The sequence below is a fragment of the Spodoptera frugiperda genome, chromosome 24, assembly GCF_023101765.2.
Source record: "Spodoptera frugiperda isolate SF20-4 chromosome 24, AGI-APGP_CSIRO_Sfru_2.0, whole genome shotgun sequence".
Taxonomy (NCBI): domain Eukaryota; kingdom Metazoa; phylum Arthropoda; class Insecta; order Lepidoptera; family Noctuidae; genus Spodoptera; species Spodoptera frugiperda.
Genome location: NC_064235.1, coordinates 3,547,149 through 3,569,491, shown reverse-complemented (window position 1 = coordinate 3,569,491; position 22,343 = coordinate 3,547,149). Strand labels below are relative to the sequence as shown.

At 36.8% G+C, this 22,343-nt stretch overlaps 1 protein-coding gene across 1 annotated transcript in view; it reads right to left on the bottom strand.

Moving 5' to 3' along the window:
* LOC118278641 (uncharacterized) overlaps positions 1–6,206 on the bottom strand; it is a 69,718-nt gene extending 63,512 nt beyond the window's left edge. Inside the window, 1 exon segment of the mRNA XM_050703840.1 lies at positions 5,508–6,206. The gene's annotated coding sequence lies outside the window, so the exon portion shown is untranslated.
* Positions 6,207–22,343: the final 16,137 nt, after the last annotated feature.

The following is a 22,343-nucleotide window of genomic DNA, read 5'->3' as shown; positions in this document are numbered from 1 at the left end:
CCAGAACACTGAAGTTCAGCGCGTACCAGGGACATGAATGGATGGAGCTGTAGACTGCCTAGTAGGTTACCGGGGCCACCTCGTTCCTACTCCTGCTTTTCGAGTCGGAGCCCCGGTAAACCCGCTAAGTAGTCTGCAGCTCCGGATCAGGCATCAGCCCTACTGGGTCCAACGTTACCTGATAAACCTGAATTTTTTGAACATGCAAACAAAATCTGTAAATAAGATTAGATATTTGTTTTTATACTAGTTAGTTAATATAAAAACAATTATATTAGTAGTTTCGGTTAAGTGTGGGAGAGTAATGCTGCGGCATGAATGGGCCGGCTGGACCGGAGTTACACAGCTTGCTTTTTTCCTTGTGTTTTCAATTAAATTCAATTTTCCCCTTCCCAATTTCCGATTCCATAATAATCCTTAAATTCCTAATCCCCAAAAGGCCAGCAACGCACTTGTCACGCTTCGGATATTTCGGGTATCTATGAGCGGCAGTGATTGCTTACCATCAGGTGAACCGTCTGCTCGTTTACCGGCTTATATCATAACCTACGTTTATCTGTAAATTGTTAATAAACCTACGTAGGACAGTGTCTTAAGCACCTTATCTTCCCGACTCCTCATAATTGTCGGAAAGTACCTAATTGAAAGATTATACAATCAATAATCCTAATTAACGGCCTAAATAAGTACCTACATTATTGACAAAATCGAAAACAAACAATTTCTACGTATTCCTCTAACTATAGGTACCTACTTATTTTATTAATATTGACGCTCCTGAACTGTACAATGAGTTCCTCAGAATTTTGCTCCTGACAATTACTGTCGCAACAGAAAGTACCAGTTGTTCACTATACCATCTTGCAGAACAGTCAGTAGAGCTAAGTCTCCGTTACCGCGCACTATGAAAATTTTTAAACCGATTCCTGGATTCAAAGCCAGAGTGTGACGTGTTTTTGAGTGAAAGAAGATTATTTTTGTCGGAATGTTTGAAGTTTTGCGAAAGAGATGGATGAATGAATATTTAATAATTAATATTTATATTAATTTTCTAAATTTTATATTTTTTAATTTTTGTAAGGTATTGAATAGTGTCATTGGTTTGTACCGTTCTATTCAAATAAATAAATTAATTAATTTTAATACGATAATAAATTAGTTCTAAATGCCCTTCCTCTCTCCTACGAATTTTATAATTTGCTGTGCCCGACAGGGTCCATAATTGTGACTAAATACTGTATTTTCCAACACCTGTGTACATTATGGATGCAATAAATACTTGAATACTATTAGAATTAAAATAACTAATGATTGAAATTAATAACTGATCTCTATCCAAAATCTTTGGATTGATGTCGATTTTTTACATCTGTTTAGGGTAGATGACTAATTTATATTTTAATGTCCGTCTTGTAGATTGTTTTAAAATATTGGACACGTATTTTGTTTTTCTTAAGAAAACAAATACTTTTAAGATAGATTGGTTTAAAATATCGCGTGATGTCATTTGGTACGTTTTATACGTAGAAATAACATATTTGCTTGGACTCCTAAACTGTGATTCGTTTATCTAAGTATTGTACCTTATATGAAAAAATAAAAAATACGTGTCTAATATTTTTTCATTACCTAACTGACCGACTAAATAGATTTTAAATTTTCATACCCCATCATCATTCCTATTATTGTCAAAAATCAAGTTCGATCCAGAAATATTTGATAGGTATACTTTCAATCATTAATAGTTATGTTTTTAATCATTTACGACTACTAATATTTTTCTTTATTTTTTCCTGCCTCTGGCTATTTCGAAATAAGTAGGTACCTAGCTTTTATAGGCAGTAAAAACATTATGACAGCGCCGCCGCCCCGCGATCTTATACAAAACTCATACTTTTTTATGGAAAAGGGGGCAAATGTGCAGTGCAGACGGATCGCCTGATGGTAAGCGATCAGCGCCGCCCATGGACACTCGCAACACCATAGGATTCACGGGTGCGTTGCCGGCCTTTTAAAAAGGAAAAAGTACGCTATTTTCTTGAAGGTTTGAAGGTCGGCAGGAATGGGCCGGCTCGACCGGAGTGATACCACGGCCTCACAGAAAACCGACGTGAAACAACGCTTGCGTTGTGTGAGTGGGGTTACCAGAGGCTTAAATGAGGCCAGCGGAAGAGGGTCCCTTCCCAATCTTCCGAATCCCTGATTCCACAACAACCCTTAAATTCCTAACCCCTAAAAGGCAATGCACTTGTAACGCCTCTGGTTGTTCAAGTGTCCATGAGCGGCGGCGATTGCTACCATCAGTTGATCTGTCTGATCGTTTTTTTGAATTGAAATGAATTCCGAAAATTGAGATCGATTTTCGACTTTTTATAACTAGCGAAATAAATTATTTCTGATACAAAATCATTGGATTGAGAAAGCAATCTTTGGTTATTAACTTCAGCTATTAGGTAACTACTGAATGTCTGTCAAATATTTAGATCGATGTAGGTACACAGAGATATTCGATAAAAATCTTCACTTTTTGCCGTTAGCTGACAATTGGGTAGATGACTAATTTTTATTTTAATGTCCGTGTTGTAGATTATTTTAAAATATTAGACACGTATTATTTATTTTCTTACGGAAACAAATACTTTCGAAGATATTTGTAAAGATTTGAAATATCGCGTGAAATCGCTTCTAAGTACATTTTATACGTAGAAATGACGTATTTGCTCCTAAACTTCGATTCGTTTTATCTAAGTATTGTTATCTTATATGACAAAATAAAAAAAATACGCGTCTAATATTTTTTCATTACCTAACTGACGGACTAAATAAATTTTTAATTTTCATACCCTGTCATCATCCCTATTATAATCATGACTATGAAAAATGGCGCCTAACAACAAAATCAAACAAAAGAAGGTTAATATTGGTTTTACTATTTACGTACATGATGACGTAATAGATGGTACCTTATTTTATTTTTAGACTATTTTTTAACCATAACAACAGATCTTTTGACGAGTTACACGTAAAAATCGCACATATAACTGACTTTAATAGATTTTTTCGTAGTTTTTAGTCTTGAATACAGTAATTTCGTCGCAAAACGTAGGTACGTAATTATCACAGGTCGCATAAATTGCAATATACCTATAATAACAATCCTACAATACCTACTTGATGTAATAACAACTCATCATTACCCAATATTAGTTCTTGACCTTAATATAATGAGATAAAATAAAATTATAATCTTTAAAAACATTACAGGACATTTTAAAACAATCATACCTTTAGGATGAATAATAAATATATTAGCTTATTAAAAAATATTGTTAAATACTCTATGCTAAGACATTTTAAGAAAAACAAAAATAACATTCCATATTCAAATCATAACACAGTCAATTGTCATTTGACAATTCAAATTCTATAATCTATGATTGTGTTTTAACTATGTAAACAGGAACCAAAAAGGTTTTACACCATGTAGGTTACCACCTAAACTATTTTTATAATGTTTATTTTATGTATTCGAAATGAAACAACAGATGTTATTAGCATATTCTATTTTTGTATCTAAAAGCTCCTTGAAACACTTAATTTAAAAAAGTATATTCCAACCTTGAGAGTTTTTTGAATGATTTTAACATTCAATTTTTTTATGTTAGCGTAATCTAAATGGTATAATTAAAAATTCTGATTTAAATTTTGATTTCCATAATTGAATATGATTAGGCCTTAGGTTTTTTATAAAGTAATCATACACACAAACACAGACATACATAAAAAGATGTAAGAAGACTTATGTTTTGGAGTATTCCCGTTTCCGGAATATGAAATTTCAATGTCATTCTGTAGGATGCACTATTGCATTGCAAATACTCGGCTCCATGATCTTAATAAATTATTATAACAATATTAATCCTATATTAAAGTCAAAATAAGTAGGAACTTGTAGGAAACTATAGAGTTACAATTAATATTTGACCTATTTAGAACTCCGGAATTCAGGAATCCGGAGTTGCAACAAACCTTTTTGGTGATCGATAAATGTGTCTATGATTTACTAGGATACCATAGCTTAGTATTACATATTTTTAAAATATGACTAATATTAGGTATAATTTAGAATAATTAACTACCTATGCTTGGTGGTAAATTTTAAAACAATATTCAGATAACAGAACAGCAATGGAGATTTCTAAAAATAATGTTAAGATTTTTAAAGAAGTTAAAAATAGAAGTGAAAATTACATGAGGCATAATAATATGTCAAATTCCAAATTACTTAACTGTTACTTAACTTAAAATAAGTATTTACTTACACATACTTATTTTACATAAGCATTTAGGCAATTATTCACACATTCAAGTTGAACTTAAGCAAGACATATTTGAAAAATAATATATCATAGAATTTAAAGTACAAAAATGTGTACTTAATCTTATTAGGGAAATGCAATACTTGTAAAAAAGGGATTTAAGATAATATTACTTATTAGAATTTGATAATAATGTCATCCATCTTCTGTTTAACCATTTGAATTTTGAATTAAGAATGGAATGAAAGTTGTTTTCTTTTATTTATTTTTTAAATTGCTCTTGTTGACCTAACACATTAGGTTAATGATATTTTTAGTTTAAATTCTATTTTGACTGTTAAAAGCTATCTTTAGATATATTTTATCATTATTATTTGTTGAAGAAAATGTTCATAATGTTTAAAGTTATTTATGACACATTATTTTTGTGATAAAAACCCTTTACATTACTAAATAAGCTTTATTAAACATTCTGCCATGAAAATAGCTATATGGTGTGCTAGGCCAATTATTTAAAATTAAATTAAATAACTTGCACTAAGTAACTAACTCTATAAATATTATTATATTAATTACTGACTCATAATTAAGTAATTGTTCATTTATTTATGTTCCTCCTTCATTATTATAATTAACTAGTTAATAATTTAGTTTCAAATAACGTCAGTACTAGTAGGTATTTAAAAACTAAATGTAGGTGTGTTGTTTTATTTTATTTAGGTACCTATTAACTTTTGTTGGGTATAATATCTTTTATTTTTATTAAGAGATATCTATCAAAGGTTTGTTCTAGAGTGACCTTTAAAAATAACTAGTTTTTTTAAATAAATGTCTAGACTAAACAAAAGTTGTTTGTCCAGAGAATATTATTTATTTATTTTATAATTTCATAAAGGTTTTATATTAAAACTTTTTAATGTAGCTATAAAACTGTCTGGCTGAATGTACGAATTTTATTCTTAATTTGAAATTGAACTTTTTTTTAAAAATATATTCACTTGTTTTATGGTGTTGTTTACAGCTATGGCTTCAGTGCTGAGGTTATGTTTGAGATTAAAGTTAAATTAGTTAATTTAACAGGAACTCCTGTCAGTAACAGGGCCAAATGAGATTAGTTTTCATTGCTCGAGTAATTCAAACGGTATTCAAGCCCTACGAGGCCGTTCTAGAAAGGTTCCTTGTACTTACGAGTGACCGATCAGGTGAGCAAAGTGCAGCCAGGTCTATGGCCACAGCTGCAGCATCCGACGCACAATAACACAAGCCGTGCACTTTCACAATCGGAATGCACCAGGCACAAACTATCAACCAACTATGCACTAAAAACTTGCACAAACACAAACATTTTTCATAGGATTGTATCACAGAAGTCAACGCTCGTCGAGTCCGTATTCATCACCACTAACCCATATTCGGACACTATATTACTGTGTAATCAACGGAATTATTACCAATTTACGGCACCGCACTCGACGTCCGTTCGCCGCCGAGAAAATACTTGTAAAATATTTTTCGAAAGCGCATAGACGCGCGGCGGACCTTTCGAAAATGTATAAAATACGATAGCGCGCTAAATAGGAAAATCGATAAGGCCGTTGGAACGCCGCCGAACCGAAACTAGAATAATAATTTATCAAAAAATGTAATAAAAACGACATTATTTTCTTGTGACGGTCCCGAGCTGTCACAATTTTCTATGTACAATACGATCTATTTTAGCGGCGCGTTCGGTCCCAGCGACGAAGGGCTCTCGGCGGGCACTTTTAATTTAGCCGGGTAGGCGCTGCGTGCGCGCGAAAACCGACCTTACTGCCATCGCCACTTACGACTTTCCTACATCGCCGCTAATCGCGAAAAATACGAAACGGACTCGAATTTGTTTGTAAAACTTACGACGACTAGTAATCAGTGGATTGGAAAATTCCAAATAATGAACGGCGAGCGGGCGCGCGGTATCCGTAGAAAGAAACGCGACACACTGTTTTCGAAACAACATTGGCTCGACGTCATTTTTGGCGTATTTTGAGTTGGATGGATCATGAACGGGAAAACTCGAAAGCGTTCGGTCGAGTAAAAGAGACGGAATATAATATTGATACAAACAAAAGTAATCTTTATGGCGACCGACGTTCATACATTATAGTTTGAAATTGGTGTAATATATTGTGAAAGTGAGTGAAGCCGTACTATTTTGAAGTTTTTTTTTCTATAGCACGTATAGATAGGCTAGAGAGGAGAACGGCTGTTTTTCTATGTAAAACTGTGTTTGTGTGTGTGACTTCCCGTATGTGTAGTTATCGCGTAGATGAAAATTGTGTCCGTGTGGGTGTGTGTTTTGTATTACACTTATATAAAAAAATTGTATAGCCGGTGACTCGCGGCTCAGGGAATCAATAATCTAAAAATTCATTTTTATATTTTTGAACGTTTGAGGGCCGTAGTGAAGTAGGGCAGTTGGTTTTAGTTGTTCAGTATTTGCTTGCGTATAAACTGTTTTATAGTTTCAAAACTATTATAATGGCGCGTATTTATTCCGCGTTAGGTAACGTTTTCGTTTGTAGGAATGCAATGCACAATTGCGTTGAATTGAATATCAAATGTCCATCTGTTACTTACATATTACTGTTGTACTTATTTGTATAACTAAACAACTAGTTTTTTAAACAAACTTTCCGGGTTCCGGGTTACAATTTCCGGGTCATTTTTTTCCAATATCAATGATTTATAAAACCTTTTAAATTAATACCTTAGCCCAAAAAAAAAAGAACGTAATCTTTGACAGCTCATAAAAAAATTATGACGTCATAAAAATAAAATTCCGTTGGCGGTAAAATTTTGACCTAAACGGATGACCTAATTTTAAGATTGAGTCGTGACGTGTCAAACGCGGAGATACAGTAACTATTTTGATACCTACGTTCCTAAGTGTAGGTATGTAGGTACTTAGCGGGTACATGGACGGACATGAGTAATGAAATTATCATTATGGACAGAGAGTAAAGGTCACTTATTAGGTATTTCTCTCTTTTTCTATCTTTTGAGCTTATTATCGGTGGTACCTTGTTCTCACATTAGAAGTGGCTTAATAACGCAACTCAATATTGAAAAAGACTAACCATAGAGTTTCTTACTCGTTTATCTCCGTAGCTTTTTTTTAAGAGGGGATAATCATTCAATGACTTCTCCCGCCTTGGGCAAGGCGAAAGAGAGTGTCAAACTCTTACCGACTTAAGTCATTAAGAGTCCAACCACCCCGTTCCTACTTCTACCCTTCGAGCCGGAGCCCCGGTAAGCCTACTAGGATTACCTAGCCTTGTAGTCGACTGCGGATTTCCGCAGCTCCGGATCAGGCATCAGCCCTACTGGGCCCCATCTGAGGTTCTCCATAACCTTGAAACGAGTAAATAGAGCTTCAGTAGAAGACTGGCAGACAGACAAACAAACGCTTTAATTTTGAAACATTTTGTTTTGACTTCCAAAAGTCTTATCGGAAGAAATGATTGGACTTTAACTTTGAATATTTGATTTTGAAAACATTGGCAATAACTTGGACTGATTGGATGATGATTTAGAAATGACGTAGTTATTGACCATGTATAATACATAGGTGCAAACATCATCGCCCATTGACGTCACGAGAACTGACGTGAAGCTTTTATCTGTTTAAAAAAAAATAACAAATACTTTTGATGATTTAAATATTACAATATTGTATGTCTTGACCAAGAGGCGAAAGGTTAAAGTGGCCGCTTTTTAAACGTAGGTAGTTTTCTGGCAAATACTAATATGACTTTTCCTTTTTTTTTATGGTATAAGCAGTATCATGTGATCCGTCAACTCGTTTACCGAAACGAGTTGACGGATCACCTGATGGTAAGCTGCCGCCGCCCATGGACACTCGAAACACCAGAGGCGTTATAAGTGCGTTGCCGGCAATTTGGGGGTTAGGAATTTAAGGGTTGTTGGGGAATCGGAGATTGGGATGATTGGGATGGGTGGCAAATGAGCCTCCAGTAACCTCACACCGCAACCGCATACGACGAAACACAACGCAAGCGTTGTTTCACGTCGGTTTTCTGTGAGGCCGTGGTATCACTCCGGTCGAGCCGACCCATTCGTGCTGAAGCATGGCTCTCCCATACTTGAATTTTGTTTTATTATAAACATGTCTAATTTAACATTCAAAATGCCTATTTTGCGGTTTTTCCTGTTTATTTCCGTAGAAACGACATAGTTTCGTTCTGTAGGTACCTATTTCATAAAACTGTATTTAATAGCGTAAACCAATTCAATATTAATAAACAAGATACTTATGACATAGTTACAACTTTCCGCAATGGATTTTTTTTTTCGTTTTACCTATTACTCAAAGGGAAACACATCAATATTATATTGAAAAGTGAGTTTTCAGACATTTGTAGGTTATTGGTACCTAATTACCCGGAGCTGCGGACTGCCTAGCGGGTTACCGGGGCTCCGGCTTGAAAAGCAGAAATAGGAACGGGGTTGTTTTTGGTCAGTAAGAGTCTGACACTCCCTTTCGCCTCGCCCAAGGCGGAAGAAGTAATTTGATGATTTTCCTCCCGTAAAAAAAACTGTACAAGCAGAATTGACTTGCAGGTAATTGACTGTATTGGTGACTTTTCTCTACTATACTATATCTTTATGTATACCCACCACCCAAATCAGTTTATATGTACTTACCAAGTCTTTTCAGAAATTTCATCAAAATCCATTCAGTAGTTTCCATCCAAAACCATTAAAAAACTTTCACATTTGTAAAATAGAGTGATAGAGGACTCCGCTCTTCGATCTTCCATTATTCGATCTTCGAACCGACCCCGTGTATCTCCATCTCTTTCTGGCATTTCAATATGATTGCAACTTAGGTCTCTGTTACCTTCTTACTCCGTTAATCATGAAACAATGTACACGTCGTTCTTTCACAACAAACAATGACATTAAATAAAATACAAAATACCCTTAGTACGAGTTTGTTTTACGTTTAAAGTAATCGAAACGAGAGGGCCACACTCTGATTGGCCGGCTCGAATAAACCAACCAATCAGAGCGCTGAACGCGCTCCCGTTTCGATTACTTTAAACGTAAAGCAAACTCATACTACGGTTACTGCATGCGACATACAAAGTTACTGTTTCGTATGTCATTTTTATCCTTCAACGTAAAATGTCTCTCCCCCAAAATCCCCAAAAGGCCGGCAACGCATTTGTAACGCTCCTGGTGTTTTGGCAGCGATTGCTTACCATCAGGTGATACGTCTGCTCGTTTACCGGCTTATACCGTAAAAACAAACATAGCTAGCTGCATTTTTAAGTTATAGGTATTTTGTTGCACAAATATACATAGAAATCTTGATTTATAGCGATTTTGCTATATTCCATATTTTGAGCTGATAAAACTACTAGTCGAAAATTACTATACATATATTTGCTTGCGGGAACAACCGCGGCAATTTGCTTTTTCGGCCGTAAGCGTCAGAAAGACTCGGAAAGTGGTGATGACAAAACGTATTCCTACTTCACCATCACACCTAGAATATTATAAAATCACACCTAACTCAAAAACCGCTTCAAAACCAAAAACACGAAACACTAAACAACATCTAATTACTTTTTAATCAAAGTAATAAAAACTACATTTTCCGTCTATATTGTATCGCTACAGCTCAAGCTAAACAAATCCAGTGTATCTTGATCTCCCTTTGTATGACTCCTTCTAATAATCAAAGTCCAGCTTATACTGGTTTTACAGTGATTTGTGGTACTAACCTCACACAACTACAAACAGTTAGACTGCACGTTGCACTAACCAACACATAGAAATATGTGTGTATGTGTGTGTAACACAATCTATTGGCATCGTACTGGAATTTTCCCACCTTTCGCCCGTTAGTTTCTATTAGAACTTAGTTGTTTTTGAGCTGTAATGCAACTTGGAATCCGCCATTTTGTTTTTCGTTCTTTCTTTACGATGTAATAAAGAGTTGAGTCTGTTTGTATAAAGTGTTTTATTTAAGTAAGTGTGTTTAGAAATTACATATAAAATTGTAATATGATAGATGAAGATCTCTAATTTTTATTTTAATGTCCGTCTTGTAGATTATTTTTAAATATTACCTAGATATGTTTTTTTTGAAAGGGTGAATGAAAGCAGATTTACGAATATGAATGGGGCCGTCGGTAGAAGGCGCCCTAGATGGACATAAAGCGACCAGATTGGCGATATATTAAAGAAGGGCCAAATTAAAAGTACCTTTAACCGACGAGCATGCATGAAAAGACTGATGACTGTCGATGAAGCGAAAGAGGTATGTAAGAGTCGTAGCAATTGGCGGTCCTTTGTCTCTGCCTACCCCCATGGGAGACAGGCGTGAAGCTATGTATGTATGTTTTATTTTCTTACGGAAACAAATACTTTCGAAGATATATTGATTTGATGCCACTTCTAGGTACCTACATTTTATACGTACGTATTTGCTCCCACTTCTAAACTTTGATTCGTTTTATCTAAGTATTGTAATCTTATATGACAAAATAAAAAAATACGTGTCTAATATTTTTTAATTACCTAACTGACGGACTGAATAGATTTTTAATTTTCATACCCCGTCATCGTCCCTATTGCGTTTCTTGTTGGCTTTTATTTTGTTTTTGCTACTGATAAAGGGATAATATCTAAAAAAACGCAAAACCTACATTTTTCGCGCTTTAAAAATAAATGTTTTTTTTTTGAGCGGCGTATATCCTCCTGTGACTTCTCCCGCCTTGGGCCACTTCAAAGGTAGCGTCAGATTCCTACTAACTAAACACAACCCCGTTCCTACTCCTGCTTTTCAAGCCAGGACCCCGGTAAACCCGCTAGGTAATCCGCAGCTCCAAAGATTAAATTAAAGATTTTTTATTTGTATAGAACATGTTTAATTTAATCTTTCAAATCGAAATATAACATTACTTAGTTTGTAAAAGGTAGAAAAGTAAATGATAATAAGTTTTTTTTTTGAGGAGGAAGATCATCCAATGACTTCTCCCGCCTTGGGCAAAGCGAGAGGGAGTGTCAGACTCTTACTGACTAAAAACCACCCCGTTCCTACTCCTGCTTTTCGAGCCGGAGCCCCGGTAAACCCGCTAGGTAACCCGCAGCCCAAAGATTAAATTAAAGATTTTTTATTTGTATAGAACATTTTTAATTTAATCTTTTAAATCAAAATATAGTATTACTTCGTTTGTAAAAGGTGGAAAAGTGAAAGATAATGGTAGATAGACAAAAAGGCAATAAGGAAACAGCGATACGTTGCGTCATTTCCGTTTTCTAACAAAATTCCTATAAACTACGGATCGGTAGATGTGCCTACGAGCCGTAGAATTTTGACACATTTTGTATGGAGCTTATGTCAAAATTCTACCGCTCGTAAGCAAATTTACCGATCGGTAGTTTATTGGAACGCGCCTAAGCCAACAGCCAAGTACCTATGCACTAGGCAGAATGCAAACGCGACCGTGCTACAAGTGACGCAATTTAAAAAAGTATAGTGTCAAACTTTTTGAACGTGTTCCATTTGACTTATTTTGTATTTTTTTCTGTTCTATGATTCTAATTTTGTAATGATTTGTTTGATTTTGAACTTAATTGCTTTTGAAATAGAATTGAAATTAGATCTGTTTTCATTGGTGGAGTTTGATGTGCTAGTGTCTTTGTTCTAAGATTCGTGAATTGTACATACTTGTTAGATATTGAACTTAATTATGCTTAAAATAGAATTGAAATTAGATCTGTGTTGATTGGTGGAGATTGATGTGCTTGTGTCCGTATGAAATTATGATTTTAATTTCGAAAAATGTAAAAAAAGGTCTTATATAACTAATATTTTGTAATTTGAGAAATGGATTTATGAATTTCGCTCGCTCAAAAATATATGTAGGTATTCTATCTACACCGACTGTCATTATACTCAATTCCTAAAATACGAAACTGGCGGCTATTTTATTATTATTATTTTTTTTAGTGGGGAAAATCATCCAATGACTTCTCTCGCCAGGGCGAGCCGAGAGGGAGTGTCAGACTCTTACTGACTAAAAACCACCCCGTTCCTATTCTTGCTTGTTGAGCCGGAGCCCCGGTAAACCCGCTAGGTAGGATGTTACGGCATTCGTGGATAGTGCTGAGCCATATCATCAAATCTGGGCGTGTGCCTCCGATGTCCTATCCGAAAACCTTTTTCCAAAGCCCTCTTTTCACATGGAGAAGGTTTGAGCATTAATCACCACGCTTGCTCAATGTGGGTTAGCGATTTCAAACTTTATAATTAGAAATTATAAGCCCAGGTTTCCTCACGATGTTTTCCTTCACCGTTTGTCAGTGGTGTCTAAACCATTAGAAACACTTAGAAAACTCGGAAAAAGTCACATTAGTACTTGTCTAAGAAAATGAGGATCTTCCGACCAGGCGAGGTGATCATGCCTTTCTGCCCAACTGTTGTTCGTTGGGATTTTCTATCCATGTTTATTCGCATGTAGACTTCATAATTATGTGCGATGATAGTCGTCTCACCATCGTCGATAGTCTATGTGCGACTTCTGTCATCTGTCACTTATAAGGTGTCACCATAGTAGGTTTCAAACCTGCATTCTCGTGCGTGAGAAGCGGGCGTCTTAAACCTCCGGGCCACCTTGACACCCAAAAAAAATACCTTTTCAGTACATAATAAAATAGACAAAAGTCAATATAATATGTCACACAACAATTTATATTTAGCCATTTCCAGTTAGAACCGGATTTAGCCGACTAAGCAGAAAACGTTGGTTCGATAGTTTTCCGAGAACCACGACACGTAGTTAGTAGAGTGACCTAGTAATTCAGTGTTTAATTGTCTATACAAAGTAATTTGAACCTTGTGTCTTAAGAAATATTGTTTGTTATTGTTTTTATCAGGAACGTCTCCTAAGAGAGTCCACTGCTGAACTATAGGCCTTCTCTTCAGGAGAGGTTTAAGGAGGATATAGGGAAGTGCCATAACAGGCGTTGCACCATGGGATCTCCAGTTAGTAGGGCTAATGCCTGATCCGGAGCTGCGGACTACCTAGCGGGTTTACCGGGGCTCCGGTTCGAAAAGCAGGAGTAGGAACGGGGTGGTTTTTAGTCAGTAAGAGTCTGATACTCCCTCTCGCCTCGCCGTTATAAGTGCGTTACCATCCTTTTGGGGATTTATTTCAGTCGAGCCTATATGCGTGCCGGGAACAAAATCGTAACCCAAATTATTTACTAAAACTATGACATCGTGATATCATCACGCCTTTAATCCCCAAAAGGTAGGCAGAGGTGCACATTGTGACACGTAATACCACTGTACAATATACACCCACTTTTCAACAATTTATGCAGTAGGTAAGTCCCATGTAATAGCGGTCAGCCTATTGCCATATACTAGGCACTATTCCAGATTCCGTACTAGTACTGAGAAATTTTCCAAAAACCGAAAAAAGCGCAGTAGTTCTTAGCCCGAACAGGGAATCGAAACCACAACCCCTCGCCCGGCAGTCGCATTTGCAACCACTCCGCCAACGAGGCAGTCAGCATTACTAAAACCCAAAATAGCTAAAACATTTGCCCAACTGTCTATTTCATTTAATTTCTCCATTTGTAGTCCTGCCACGTAGGTATGACCAAATTAATTCAAATTACGTTTTCTATTGTTTTTTTTTTTAAAGTAGAGATAGCAAGATTAGCGCTAAAATAAATTTAAATTAAATCCGTTCGCTGCCGCATATGGACACACGAAACACTAGAAGCGTTATAAGTGCGTTGCCAGCCTTTTGGGGGTTAGGAATTTAAGGGTTGTTGAGGAATCGGGAACTGGGAAGACAGGGAAGAGGGGTAATAGGGCCTTTGGTAACCTCACTCATTCAACGAAACACAACGTAAGCGTTGTTCCACTTCGGTTTTCTCTGAGGCCGTGGTATGACTCCGGTCGAGCCGGCCCATTCGTGCCGAAGCATTTCTCTTCCACACTTGATAATTTAATTCATTTGTACCTGTAATCCTTAGTTACTTTTTTGTTTTGTTAAGTTGTTATTTTTATAAAACAAATGATTTGCAATGAAACAGGAGACTCTGTGAATTAGGTATCAAACAAAATCTTTTATTCTGATTAAATTGGATGCTTCTGCTAACCGTACTTACAAAGTAGGGTGTCGTATGTGAGTACAATCCCACCCAAAACATAAATGTGAAAGGCTGCCAAGTTCGATAATATTGGAATGCTTCGCCTATAAAAGAAGTGAGATCTAAATAAGTACCAAGTTCCATACACAGACCTCAGTTAAAAATGATATAACAAGTTGGCAAGTTTTCACACACTTTGTTATAAACCTACTAAACGCAATGAGTCAAGTATATAATTTTCTATTAAAACTTGCCAAGTTATATCATTTTTAACTGAGGTCTGTGTATGGAACTTGGTACTTATTTAGATCTCACTTCTTTTATAGGCGAAGCATTCCAATATTATCGAACTTGGCAGCCTTTCACATTTATGTTTTGGGTGGGATTTCATTTATTTTTGTTAAGGGGCTTATTTTACTTTACTTTGACTAAATACAAAACTTCGTAACGAATTTTAGGTCGGTACGACCATTGGAAGATATAGATATTTTTTTTGTTTTAGTTCCTTAGGGGTATGAATTTACACCTTCATTATTTTTAAAACCGACTCACACTTGGCCATTTTCAGATTTTTTCCTTTACCTTGACCCAAAGACCTACCTCCATGCCAAATTTCAAGTCAATACGACCATTGGAAGTGGTCTAGGTTTTTGATGAGTGAGTCAGTCAGTGAGTGTATAGTAAAAATAGCGATTTTCTGACGTCAATATCTCAAGACCTACAATAGGTACATTAATGAAATTTTGTATTTTAGATAAGTAAGTAGATGTCAACAGATACTAGAAATTTCATATGCGTAGATAAAATAGATTTTGAGTTATAGGTGGGTCGAACTTGGCCCGAAATGGTTCGTGTAATATAACCCACGGCCGGTGTGTCTTTTTTGCTCGAACTTGGCGGACACACTGCCGTGTGTCTAGATCTGTCAAGTATGTCGCGAATTTTCGAAAATAAAAACATTTGTAACCTATATCTTACTTAAACCGAATATTTTGGTGAAAGTGGTAGAAGTGGGTGATGGGCAGACGTGCTCCATCGTAGGCCGCATCATCGCTTACCATCAGGCGAGATAGTGGCCAAACGTCGACCCATCGAATGTAAAAAAAAGTTGGTTGCGGAGCGCTCAGGACTGTTTGTTTCTTGGATTGGAAACCCCAGGGCAAGAGGAAGCAGGGTCGACTCTTTCAAACCTGGCATCGCAAAGAAGTGGGAGAACCATGCTGCGGCATGAATGGACCGGCTCGTCCGTAGTGATACCACGACCTCACAGAAAACCGACGTGAAACAACGCTTGCGGTTTCAACCGGAGGACCAATCTCACCCCTTCCCAATCCTTGATAACTCAACAGCCCTTAAATTCTTATTCTCTGGTATATCAAATGCCGCCGCCCATGGACACCCGTCCATGGGCGGCGGCGATTGCTTACCATCAGGTGATCCGTCCGATAGTTTACCGGCTTATTACTTTAAAAAATAGTGTTGGCAGAAGCGGCGGGCATCGGAATGACGTGGAGCGAGGTGAAGCGGGAAGCTCAAGACCAGTCGCGATGGAGGACTTCTATGGACGCCCTCTGCCCCGAGGACATTTAGTCAAGTCAGGTTCAATGCCTGGGTCGGTCGGGCTAAGTATTATTGGGTTTTTATAACTGTTTAGTATATTAAACTTTAAAATTTCTAATTACATATCATGTTTTTAAGAACAGAACAAGACTTAACTAGGTTTCCTACTTTAAAACCATGTTTAAGCTTCTCTGCCTATCCTCAAACTAATCAAGCGCAATGTTTAACTAAAGACACACAGTTTGAAGTAAACTACAATAATATTTAGTTAGGTCAACAGCCCAGCGCTAAAGGGTTAACGATTCCAGTCACAGATCACAGATGGCTTACAAAGGGCCAGGGCTGTGCTGACGACTTTATACAAGTTATTAATATTATAACTTTCGTGAGACGTACTAAATTAATTATTATGTTATCGGCTTACTCATGTAGTTACATGAGAAAACCGACAAAATGTTTGACGAAGAACTCGACTGGTTCTAAGCCATGCTAGAGCCAAGTATGAGCAGCATTTCGCAACACACGACGCGGCGATAGTCGCTCTAGCTCTTTTTTATGTTCAATGGTTTTAATTCTTATATTGTATGGTTATCAAGATTAAGAATGTGTGCCAAAGATTGATCTGAAGTCAGGAAGGGGTTTAAATTCCAATTACAAAATTTGACTCAAGACAGGTCAAGCTAAATAAAAAACGTTTAAAAATTGTTATTCAAAAAGGGAACTGCTATCATAATCTTTACTGTCTCCATTTTTTAAGTTGAGTAATATCCCTAAAACCTTATTGTAGGTCCGAAAATTACTATGCTGAAACCGCATCAAAATCTGTTCAGCAAAACGCGAGATAATCCCGTACAAATGTACATAGTACAATATACATTAATGTACGTGAGTCAACCGTGATCTTTTAGTTTATTATGTCTCACGATACTCCATTACTCCGTCAAAAGTAAATTGTTAATAGCAATCGAAGTTTTGGAACAGGCACAGCCTTTTTAGACCCTATTTTTAAAGCAAACTTAGTATTTCAACTATTTAAAAGAATACGAACATGTTAAATTGAGGAACAACCCAATAGATACATGTGGACGCATGCTTGTTGCAAGTACTTCTCATTCAAGCGCCCGGCAGCCCTACCGGCGGTTCAACGACCCGCTCGCTCCGTTTTTAATTGTAAACTTTTTGGATTATTTATTATTAACCATAACACACCGTAGTGAATACTTTGACCAGCTAACCTTCGGTGAAAGCTTTCCAAATTATTTAATTTCTTTTCAACAACAAATTGAACAAAATAATTCCGTTTCTATGGGAATTTTTCAAATGTAGGTTAAAATAGTTTTTGTTGTAGGCTGTATAGGTGGTTACCTTTGCTTTGAAAAATTGTTCTGTCATTATTGATTTGTTTATGGTATGTGTTGACATTTTTAAATATGTTTGTTATAATATTCTTGATTTTTATGTTAAAAAATAACTGACTAAAACTGAATATTTAAATAATATGTGCACCTCTACCGACAAATGAAGCGTGAAATTATGTATTGTTCAGTTTAACATTTAACTTTTATTAATATTACAATACAATCAATACAAAACAAAGATCGGGTATACGGGTCGCTTGTTTGTAAACGGTCATGAAAAACTTTAACATTAAATTACAAATACACTGAGGTTGACCTTCAGCCCTTCGCATCCAGTCACTGCTAGCCACACAGCGGAGCGGGTATCGTGACTTTACCTAGCTGGAACGTGTGCTCCACGTTTGTCAAACAACAGCAACGTCAACATCAGCACCATATAACGTCTGCCATAATCTCCGCGCTTTGCAGATAGGTTGGAGATCAGTTTTTGAAAGATTCGTTTATCAGAGAGCGCTGCTGCTCGAGGTCTGTTTTTTTATGGTATAAGCCGGTAAACTAGCAGACGGATCACCTGATGGTAAGCCATCGCCGCCGCCCATGGACACTCGAAACACCAGAGGCATTACAAGTGCGCTGTCGGCCTTTTGGGAGTCACTCATACAACGATACACAACGCAAGCGTTGTTTCACGTCGGTTTTTGTGAGGCCGTGGTATCACTCCGGTCGAGCCGGCTCATTCGTGCCGAATCATGGCTATCTCACACTTTAGCAATAATAGTACATATACTAAATATGTAACATCTTAGTCGGCTCTTTCAACACCCACGGCAAGAGTTAGGGTGGTATGCTAACATAAACACCTAATCATCATCATCATCGTCTCAACCGAGAGACGTCCACTGCTGAACAAAGGCTTTCCCCTTAGTCCTCCACGTAGAACGACAAGCCGAACACATAATGTAACTCTATTCAGCGATCACACGGCCCCCGTTAGCCAATATCTACACAAAATTATTTCAAGAATCATGTCGATGTAACTAAAGTAGGGGTGTCTCGTTCGCGATTTCTTCCCCCCTCCCCTTACGATCCCGCACTGAGTAAGCAATTTTTATTCATCTCCCTCGTTCATTACGAGCGATTTGATACAAGTTCGTAATGGCTATTAGTTTGTAAGTTTTCTACCCATCGCCATCCACTAAAAATTTGTCTATATATCTATATGTTTCAAGGAATTCAAGGTGGCTGTTGAGGAAACAGAGGTCAGTCTCAGAGAAGGTAAATATATATGTTTTTAAATCACACACAACACATATCATCACGCCTTTTATCTATAGTACTTTATCCGACCCGGGAATCGAACCCGAGATCCCTTGTCCAGCAGTCCCACTTGCGACTACTCGACCAACGAGGTAGTTAGTTTTAAATCAATAAATATTTGTCTGTAAGTACAACCGTAGACTATACAGTTAGGTACGTGTACTGACTATCGATATAACTGGTAAAAATTACTTAGGTATCACCATCCAGGGAATCGAACCTAAGACTCCAATAGCGACTACGACCACTCAACTACCGAAAACGTCTCCTTTACATATTATAATCGCTAAATCGATCAACTGTCTAAAACTGACAGCAAGAAGTTTCAAAGTAATGAGTATTTAATAGCTACCATAGACACCCAAAACAAATAGTTTTAAAGGAAAAAAACACATGTTTCCATTCCCGCCATGGTAACGAGATAAGCCTAAAAAGATAAGTAAAGTTCCGTTCACGATAACAAAATGGAAAAAATATATAAAAAAAACACGAAACTCGAAGTTGGTCCTTTGCAAACAGAACGCATGCAGCTGTTTTAGCCCTACTCTCGTACAAGTAGGCACGAAATATATCCACACACTGAAAAAAATCTATTTTAGCGGGACGTCCGCCATTAATATTTTGGTATCTTGCCCGTCCGTGTGTAACGCACACATTGACAAACGGAAAAAACAAAAACAATCGAAAATAAACTCTAATCCCATAAGCGTAGGGTTGGTATCGATAATAGAAGGAATGTTACAGAAAATTTTGTGTATTCGAAATTCAAAACGGTCCACACACGCGCCGCGTGATCGATTTTTCGAAATGGCGGCGGAACTTCGAGGAACTGTGTCCCCCCCCCCTCCACCCCTCCCCGCACCCCGCGCTCTTCTATTACCCCGCCAATGCCTTTTTACGGCATTTTTATTTTTTCTTTTTTTATTTCCCCTCCTTGGATCTCAGGCTCCGTTTTACAGCCTGACCCGAACTTTTTATATTTTTTTTTATTTTATAGCCTATAGCTATTCCGCTTCGACGATGACATTTTATATTATGGTAATATTATGAAAACGCGAACGTTCAGAAAAGTCAATTTTGCGAGAAATATTACGAACATACTTACATACATACATATACACAGCAAGTACCTAAGTAAGTACTAGAAAACTGTGGAATATTTCGAGACAGAGAGAGACAAACAAAAAATTTCTCATTTCAATCGAAACGATAATTCGATAATTATCTTAAAATCTGACAAATTATCAACAATTAATTTGTATCAAATCAATCCAGTCTTACTTTTGCGAACGGTAAATGAAATCAGTCAAGTGAAACAGCATAATAAATGTCTTAGCCAGACCTTTTCAATAACTAGTAGAAAGTAAACGAGGATAAACTTTCAAATTGTCCGTCTTTTTGTACTAACCGTAGATAAATGCAGCCCAAAGGTTAGGTCTTAACGGGCAATCGAAAGGTCGTGGATACAAATCGTGGAACGACGCGACGGAGCGGCTTAACGGAAAAGCAAATTAAATGCTAGTTTCATTCCAGCAATGCGAAACTGCATTTCAAATTCAAATTCAAAATAGCATCAATTCTGTCTCCTTACAGGTTTTATTCAAACACATTTTGACATAATAGGCATAATGAACTAAATACCTTTAATACAAAAAAAAAACAACAAACGTCAAAATCGACAAAATAGTTTTCACTGCGAAAAAGTTTCCATTACTTTTACTTTAGTCTTTGGTCTACGTCAAAAAATGGGTTTTGTAACGTAATATTAGGTACGCTTGGGTACCAAAAGGCAGTAAGAATGTGGATATACGAAAATCGCTCTAGACATTTAATGTCCTATCCCTTGCCAACGGATTTTTGAGATAGGGAGGCAAAATGGGGGAGAGGTGGTTGTAAAAAATTTTATATCTTTGCGACTGCGTGGATCAAGAAGAAAAAAATATCAAATCGATAACCAACTTCGGATGACGTACGGTTTTATGGACATTTTTTATTTCTGAATACATTTTTATGTTATTTAACGCAACGTCACGCCTTTTATCCCCGAAGGGGTAGGCAGAGGTGCATATTACGGCACGTAATGCCGCTATACAATGTACACCCACTATTCACCATTTGTGTTATAAGTCTCATGTAATAGGGGGTGAGCCTATTGCCATATACCGGGCACAATTCCAGACTCCGTGCTATTGAGAAATTTTCGAAAAACCGAAAGAAGCCCAGTAATTTGCCTGACCCGGGAATCGAACCCGAGACCCCTCGTCGCACTTGCGACCATTCGACTACCAATAAGGCAGTATTATGTTATTTACTGTATTACTTAAAATCGTGTTGTTATTTTGACATTCTCCGTGGTTTGATCAAATCACTTAGAGATTTGGCTAAATCCCTGTTTTTATCATATCGCTGCGACACATATATAAGTAAACAGCGTGATGATACATTGGTACCTACTTATAAGGAAAATTTAAAGATAATCAAAAAAATTGCTATCTTCCTACATTTTCATAAACTATAGCTTCTGCCAGCGGCTTCGTTCGCATTCAAGTGGGACAAAAAGAGGCCTAGGTGTTATTCCACCGGAGCTGCGGACTACCTAGCGGGTTTACCGGGGCTCCGGCTCGAAAAACAGGAGTAGGAACGGGGTGGTTTTTAGTCAGTAAGAGTCTGACACTCCCTCTCGCCTCGCCCAAGGCGGGAGAAGTCATTGGATGATTTTCCACCCTGAAAAAAAAATTGGTAGGTACCTACATATAAGGAAAATTTAAAGATAATCAAAAAAATTGCTATCTTCCTACATTTTCATAAACTATAGCTTCTGCCAGCGGCTTCGTTCGCGGTCCTGTGAAATAAAAAGTAGCCTATGTGGTATTTCAGAGCATAATCTACCCCTGTTCCAAGTTTCATCCCGATCCCTTCAGCCGTTTTGGGCGTGATTGAGTAACAAACATACATACAAACATGTAAACTTTTGCATTTATAATATTAATAAGAATGTAAACTTTTGCATTTATAATATTAATAAGATTTAGATATTAGGTGCAGGGACACAATATTTATTGGAATAGACTTTATCTGGTGGGGATGATTTTACCGGGGTTCCGACTCGAAAAGCAGGAGTAGGAATGGGGTGGTTTTTAGTCAGTAATAGCCTCTCGCCTCACCCTTGCAAGAGAAGTTATGATTTTCCCCCTAAAAAACGCTAGTATACATGGGAGAGAACATAATTTTTTGTACATGCAAAGTCGAAGGCAAAAACTAGTATCAAATAATTATGTAAAGTCACGATGATCAGGAAATATTATATAGAATGGAATCCATCATACACTTTCGATGAATAACATATACATACGTTTTTTTTTATATGGATCTAACTCATAAACCGCAAGTGATTGGAATTGTAACTTTAATACAATGGTTTAAGATTGGTATTTCTGTAATCTTTATCATTGATTGATACTTTTACAAAACTGCTGAGCAAGGAGTCTCGGGTTCGTTTTCCGTGTCGGGAAGTTTTAATGGATGTTTTCGGTTTTATTTTTTGATAAATTTTGATATGGTATAAGCCGGTAAACGAGCAGACGGATCTCCTGATGGTAAGCAATCGCCG